The sequence below is a fragment of the Leuciscus leuciscus genome (assembly GCF_965113295.1).
Source record: "Leuciscus leuciscus genome assembly, chromosome: 1".
Taxonomy (NCBI): Eukaryota; Metazoa; Chordata; class Actinopteri; order Cypriniformes; family Leuciscidae; genus Leuciscus; species Leuciscus leuciscus.
This window is the reverse complement of record NC_138725.1, coordinates 74,332,851-74,340,802: the sequence shown is the minus strand read 5'-3', so window position 1 is coordinate 74,340,802 and position 7,952 is coordinate 74,332,851. Positions and strand designations below refer to the sequence as shown.

The 7,952-nt window shown below is 37.5% G+C and overlaps 1 long non-coding RNA gene across 1 annotated transcript; it reads left to right on the top strand.

Moving 5' to 3' along the window:
- The first annotated feature begins 730 nt into the window (after positions 1–730).
- On the top strand, positions 731–7,851 carry LOC309512948. Its single transcript, XR_014211229.1, has 2 exons — positions 731–2,646; positions 3,188–7,851. It is a non-coding gene; the product is annotated as an uncharacterized lncRNA (long non-coding RNA).
- The last annotated feature ends 101 nt before the right edge of the window (positions 7,852–7,952 follow it).

The following is a 7,952-nucleotide window of genomic DNA, read 5'->3' as shown; positions in this document are numbered from 1 at the left end:
ATACAAAATATTCTGGAGGCCATGGACATTTTTGTGAAAATGCTCAAAAATGCTTTCACTGGCTAGCAAATCTTTTCAAAAACACTGATGGGGAAAGACTAAGAGTAAATAAATATTGATTGCTGCATTTGGATCCCTCGCTTTCCTGTGACATAATATATTTATATTAATGATATTAGATATAAATATAATACTAAATAGTCCCTAAAATAATAATTTATTTCTATTAGCCAATTAAAACAAAAGGAGATATTAGGCAGTCAATCCAAGCTTGTTATCCATAAATGAAAGTGAATGGAAACTGAGGCCATCATTTTAGTAGCATATACAATAACTCACGCGTTGTATATTCCAGGCCTTATGGGCAGCTTTGTGTGGAAAACAGATCAAATTTACCTTGCTATTCACCAATAATATTTTTAGTTGATAATTACTTACATTTCAATCGGTTCCCCACACAAAGCTGTTGTATTGGTTTAGGCTTTGCAGTATTGATCATCTACAGTACTTTAGTATAGAAGCTCTGAGATTCTGCCTATCATCTTTTGTGTTTCATGGAAGAAAACAATTTGAGTTTGGAAAGACATTACTGAGTAAATTATACAGTTTGCAGTTGGGCCATATATGCAGGCAGAGTTTTAATCCTACTATTAAAATGAGTAGGAATGGAATTACAGTCAACATCAGAAGGAATATCGCACACAAATAAAGGAAAGACAGTGCGGTCGATTTTTACCTGGGTCTCATCAAAAATCTACGTCCCCGAACGTCTACAGTCGACGTTAGTTTCTCTGGGTCTCGTCTACAGTCGACGTCCCCGTTCAATAATATTTATACTCTAGCGCGTCTACAGTCGACCGAGACCCCTAACTCTAACTTGTTCCCCAATCTAACTTACATCGCAGCAATAATAACCAGACAGACTTCAGCAAATGTCCTCTAAATGCTTTAATCACGGCCTGGAGAGTTCTCGAGCAATTCTCAGAGAATCTCCCAAGAAGAAGCACGGCCGGAGGATCTCAGACAAATTTCAGAGAGAATCCCTCCAGCAAATGGAATACATCAGGTTTCATAGGATAAAGACAGACACAACAAATAAGATCAAGTGACTTACTCATGACTCAACTCACGTCACCTTCTATCAATATGATTGGTTCAATTGGTAAAGCAAGTCCTCACCTTTTTACCCTCTGTTACTGGCATAAGCAAACATTTCATTGTAAAGGGTTAAGAGCTCAGTTGATGACTCAATATATCATGACATAATACAGAAAGTATTTTTGATTTTGTCATGGTCAGCACTTGAGAACACAAATAGACAAAGAACAGAACGTCTTAGAACATTGTGTTTCAACGTGTTAGAGGGGAAGTCAGGATTAGATGTTAGAATTGTTATAATCATGGATAGTTTAAAATATATAGTTTACTATCTTATCTATTAAAAATCCATCACAACAGCATCAATGGATCCAGTCTAGACGTGGGATTCTTCTCATTTATACCCAGTCTGCCACATGCAGACCTTGCAGGAGGTTTGAAAAGTCACAATCATGTCTTTATTCTGGGAGAGCCGGCTGTCATTCGAGAGAGAGGACACATGTGAAATGACATTGTTTGTTCACACACAGCTGAGACGTCCGCACCAAAAGTTGAGGTTCATGTTAATTCAGTGCGTAAGCTCAAGGAAAAGAGAGCTTGCACACTAAGCTCTCTCAGAAAAAAAGGTACAAAAGCTGTCACTGTGGCGGTACCTTTTCAAAAGGTACACCTTTGTATCTAAAGAGTGCATATTAGTCCGTCAAAGGTAGCCTACATATTGATACAAAAAGTGTACATATTAGTTCCAAAAGTGTACATATTAGTACCTAAATGGTACATATTAGAACCCTTTTGAAGGGTACTCTCCCAGTGACAGCTTTTGTACCTTTTTTTCTGAGAGTAGGTAATTGAAAAAAATCTCACAAAATCTTTATTAAGAGTTCAAAAAGTGCTCAATGGAAAGGGCTGACATTTAATTAAGCTTTTTCTCTTTTTTTTATCAGCTGATTTAAAGACTTAAATATAGACATGGTCAAACTGTCGAGAGTAAACTGTGCTTGAGCTGTCTGGATCTGACATGTCAACTGTCGAGTGAAGTACTTGATTCATCTGAGAGGAGGAAATAAGCAGTCTGTTCTTCTAGAGAGACTGTCTTTCCACATCTGTATATCAATGAGTACAGCGCACGCTCCTTTAGATTCAATTGAATGTGATAAATGTGAGGATACTTTTAAACCACTAAGGTATTGTAAGGTACTTCAGACTGGAAATGATGTTGGTACGGTTCACGTTTCACATTACCATGCAGTACGAGCTTCAATACTTCATTGCTATTGGAGTCTCGCACTATAAACGGAAAGCGCATGTCTGTGCCTGAAGACTCAACAATAATCAAGAGTGAGTTTTAAAGTCACAGACTCCAAGACATTGTTAGTGTAGTTCACGACTCGTTTTACTTCTGCAATCGAATACTTTTCTGAATGAAGCAGAATATCAAAAGTGAAAAAAGTGAGTGGAACTTAATTCTATCCATCGGAAATCGATTGGATCACGAGTGAGTGAGTTGAATGGAGCTGAAAAAGAAAGTAAATGCAGATATTGAACAAGGTATTACATTTAGATTTTCCTTTGTCTTTGAAATAACATGCATGGATGAATTGTGCATAATAAGAGCAGAAACTTATTAAAAATGATCCCTTTTGATTGAAACATGTGGCTATTATCTTTTGTGCTCCGTAGCCGAAAGAAAGTCATATAGGTTCGGAACAACATTTTCATTTTTAGATTAATGTTTTTCCAAATTACCCCAATGTTTTGCCTATTTATTCAAGGGTACAGAGCAAAAATTATATCAACAGTTCACACGCCAATGTTTGTATAAAAAAGGTAATTGATGCAATCAAATGGTTCATTTTTAACACCAAAATACTGTCTTTCCTTTAGTACTATCTTAGTTTAATATAGATGGCACGCTGGTAATTAAATTAGCTAAATCTCCTTTCCAAACATCTACAAAAATCAGTGCACACACTCATTCTCTGATATTAACAGTGCTGAACACAGCAGTGATCCAGTGCATGGGGAAAGGGTTTGATGTCCAACACTAAATGTAATCGCATTGTCTCCATTGTTGTGTTTTTGCTTTCAGGCTGGTCTGAAATTGAAAGGGAGAGAGAAGGGGAAATGGCTTAAAGATGTGTGATCTATTCACAGAATGGTGTGTGAACACTCATCCACCTCGTGTCTGCCTATAGTTACATCTTTAAAGAGAAAAAGCATTTGGCTGCTTAACCTACATCAGGAAACCAATCATTGGAGCTTCAGCCACACGGCAGAAAATGACTCCGCTAGTACACAGAGAAGACCAGAGGCGAGAAGCAGAGGGGATTTAAAGGGTCATGAGACCCTAAAACTGAGTCAACATGAAGCAGAAGTTTGTTCTTGTCTCCCCTACTGTAACGTATATCCAAGAGAAACACCTTCTCAAACTATATCAAATGTAGGGCGGGGCTTGATTTTGTCCGTGGGGAATTGAATGGATGATTGTGGTTTGCTATTGGTGGATCTCATGTGATTGACAGGTTGCCCCGCCCTCGTGCCAGTAAACGCATCATCAGAGAAGTGATGAGCTGCAAGAGGGAGGGGAAGTTATTTTGATTCAAGATTACGAGGACACATGAATTAAATTTGAAAGTAAACATGAAAGTTACTTGTAAGTAATACATTACAATATTGTGTTACTTAATAAAAAAAGCAACAAATTGCATTACTTTTTATGGAAAGTAATGTTACGTTACTTTTGCGTTACTTTTTCTCACCTGGGCTGGGCTTGCTCGTTTGTTTTTTAATAACCAAATGTTAATAACTAATGAATGTGAAGGCCCTTTCACACCAAAAGTGAAATGAATAAGCCTCAGGTTGAAGGAAGCGCAATTTCACACCTGTACAGTAGAGGGCGCCGCTCAAACAAACCTTTCAGCTGTGCTGCCGTTCTGGATCAGAGAAGAAAAGGACGCAGGAGAAAGAAAGTTTAACACTCTTCAGCAACAAAAACAAACAATGAAACACAAATGTGATGTTCAGTTAAAGTCATTTCTTCTTATTAGTATGGTCACATTGGATCATCGAAGGTCGGCAGCAAAGACAACTGGTTAATAAAGTGAGATTAAATACATAAAGTATACGTGTGTAATTTAGAACATTTCATTATTGCAGGTTTTCACAATATTCTGACTTTGCATTTCAGTTTTTATTCATTTTGAGGAATACTGAATCTGTTTTTGTGATGAGTAAATGCCTGCTCACAAATAATCCCTATTCACACTGGATTAGTATTATCTGGGGACCTTGTGTGATTTAGAAATTATATTAAGCTTCAAAACACTCCAAATTTTTTTTGCTATTCTTTGCTAAAGATGGATAAAAAAGCGCACAGGAAACAAAAACCTTGAAAAAAATGATAAACGACCCCTCCAAATCACAGAGATGCCGATTCACACGGGACTAATATTATCACGGGACCTATGTTCGCCGAAATATGGTAGGTCATTTGCGGGGGAATTTTTACTTTACAAATTACAGACATGGCCGATTCACACGGATTTAAGATCACAGACAACCTCCACAATTATTACAAACGACTAGAGGTCACCAGGTAATACTTATCCCATGCGAATAGGGCTTTAGTCTAAAACTACAATAACTATCATGTTTACATTCAGCGCACACCGCACTCACGATTCCTCTCAACATGGAGACAGGAGAGCTGTCAGTCATTAAATGGGAACTTGCGTTACTTATTTGAAAAAGTAACTCAGATATTTTGTGGTAAATTTAAATGTAATGTGTTGCTTTACTAGTTACTTGAAAAAAGTAATCTGATTACTTAAGTCACGCTACGTTACCATCAACACTGCTCATGTCGTTCCAAACCTGTATGCATTTCTTTTATTCTGTGGAACATGAAAGATGTCCTGAAGTATGTTGATAGATAAAACATTGAGACATTTCTTAAAAAAAAACAAAAAAAAAAACAATTGTGTTGCACAGAAGAAAGGAAGTAATAAAGGAAGTAATAAAAGTGAGTATTAAATAATGGCAGAATTTTCATTTTTGAGTCAACCATCTGTTTAAACCAGTTAAAAAAGCAAACCAGCTTGGGATTATTATTGTTGTTATGCTTTTTAGAAGAGAGCAATCATTATCTTTATCATTAAGGGGAAATCAATGCAATGTCACTATTGTCTTATAGATCTGCTTTGGAGCTGAAATTGAAGTCGTTTCATTAATGATGAATTTTGCAACACTGACTGTTATTTTCCTGCGTCATTACTGCGAAAGCTGCTTTGAAACAATCTGTATTGTGTAAAGCGCTATATACGTAAATAAATGTGACCTGAAACACAAAATACATAAAGTCTGAAAGCCTTGACATTTGTGAAAGCATCTCGAAGCCACGCCGCCGACCATCTGCCGCTGACAGGTTTGGTGTGTGAATGCCAGAGCCGCTGAACTGCTGTGCTGTAAAGACTGAGAAGCCTTCTGACAGCATATTGTGACACAGTGAGAGACGTGACACAGTGAGCAGGGGACAAACACAGCCAGAGCAGGGCGCCACCCTCTGGTGGACTGAAACACTGCAGGACAGGCTTCAGTGAAGGATGCTCATTTCAAGACAAATATTGCCAATCATAAAAATGCTCAATTTAGATTCAATAAAGCAGCACACAACTGATTTTTTGTTGTTCTTGCACGGATCAAACAGATATCTCAGTGTGAATAAACATTATTGATCTGATCTAATTTTATTTTAAATATATATGTACACGTAATCTCTTCTCATGACTCACTCTTGAGTCTGATGTCTTCTCATGACTCACTGCAGCTGGGGAGGTAAAAGCACGAAACATCATGATCTTTCCCCTGAATTACAGTCTGGATGAGTCAACTCAGCCAAATTTAGAGCCAGTCTGCAGATATCGGTCAGTTGGAGTTCACGGATTTCACAGAAAACTGCAATGTATGGCTCCGTCCCAAATATTATATGTCAATGCTTTTTTTTTCCTCTCGCAAATTCCCCTGGGGAAAGGCAAAAGTTTTGTGAGGGAACGCAAAGTTTTCGTGAGCGATGGCAAAGTTTCTTGGGGGGGGGGAATGCAGAATTTTTTTTTAAAAGTGAACGCAAAAGCATTAAAGGCACACTATGCAAGATTTGTACCTTAATATAACAGCTTCGAAGTCATTTCGATGGTAAGCAAACTCGTAGTAGGGCGAATCATCCCGATAGCAAAGCAGGGTGGGACGCCGCTGGGAAAACCAGCAATGCAGGTTTGAGAGGTGGCGCCCCGACAAATCTCGCGAGAATCACGACTTGCTTTACGGCACGACGTCACATACATCAACAACATATGAAGTAGCCTCTGTGGAAGACACTAGCACACATTTCAGACGTGAATCATGGCAGAATCGACGAAGAAAACGAAGAAAGTGCAGTCGGAAGAGTCAAGGAAAAGAAAGCGAGAAATGTATTTATATACAAGTACTCCACAGCGACTCTAGGGGTCGCTGTTTGACAAAAACGGAAACTGCATAGTATGCCTTTAAATCGATTTTTTTTTCCTTCCATAGGGGCTCAGTCCCATCCAGTTGGAAAAGATTAAACATGTTTTAAATTTTGAGCCGATTTTGGAGCACAATTTCAGAATTATTGTTTTCATTTGTCCAACATCTCCTAGAAACAAGGCACATTTCCGCGCGAGTTTGTTGTGAAAGTGGTAGTGTCAGATCCTCAGTGCGATGGACGTTTTTTCCTCTGTAACATTTGACAAAGTTGGCAAGTGTATGTTTCCTAGTGCTTTTTCAATCTGTTCAGTTTTTAAAGGTTGAGTAGTATATTTCAGACTTAATTGGACTTCAGTACCATGGAGCGCAACAACCTACACTCAACAGAGAGACAGCACTGAAGATCATGTCATTTATTAAAGGCAAGGCAGCACTAGCCAAAGAAAAAGAGCTATTGAGGCACATTTTAGCTTAAAGTGAAATGATGGAGGATTATTTTACAAGTCATCGTCTGACTGACACATGGGCTTCTTGAGAATGAGATATAAGAGCGAAAACTGCTCTGTCGGATCATCTTTCCACAGCAGATACTGTAAGTATTTCTGTCAGGGCTTTAAAGGTACAAAAGTACCTTTCTCAGAAAAAAAGGTACAAAAGCTGCCACTGGGACAGTACCCTTCAAAAGGGTTCTAATATGTACCATTTAGGTACTAATATGTACCTTTGAGGGACTAATATGCACTCTTTAGGTACAAAGGTGTACCTTTTGAAAAGGTACCGCCACAGTGACAGCTTTTGTACCTTTTTTTCTGAGAGTATAGAGAGAAACAGGCTGTGTTTTCTTGGTCAAATGTTATCTGTTCTGACATCTTTGAAGCCTTTTTTGCATTTTTCCAATGAGAACCAATACATTCTGGCATAAAAATCGGTTCAGGGAAGCTCATGTTGTTTTGAAGAATATTGAAACATGATATAAAATCGCATCCGTCAATCTTTAAGGATATACTGTACAAAGAAACGCATGTGCAAATATGCAGCTTTACAGCATTAACATACTGTATCTATTAGCAGTATTTCAACAATTTACCAGTGAATTTCATAAAACCTGTCAAGAACTCTCTTGGATCATATTTCAGCCCAAAAAGAAACAAAATAAATACATTATTTTCTGCCTTTTCCTGGCACTGTGACAATATTTTCATGATAATAGCATATTTGCTTATTACCTTAATCCAAAAAATAAAATAAAAATTGTAATAATAATAATAATTCTCAGTATAATGTGGAAAGAAAAACAGCAATATATTTATTATAATAATATAATATAAATTAATATTAATAATATTAATATA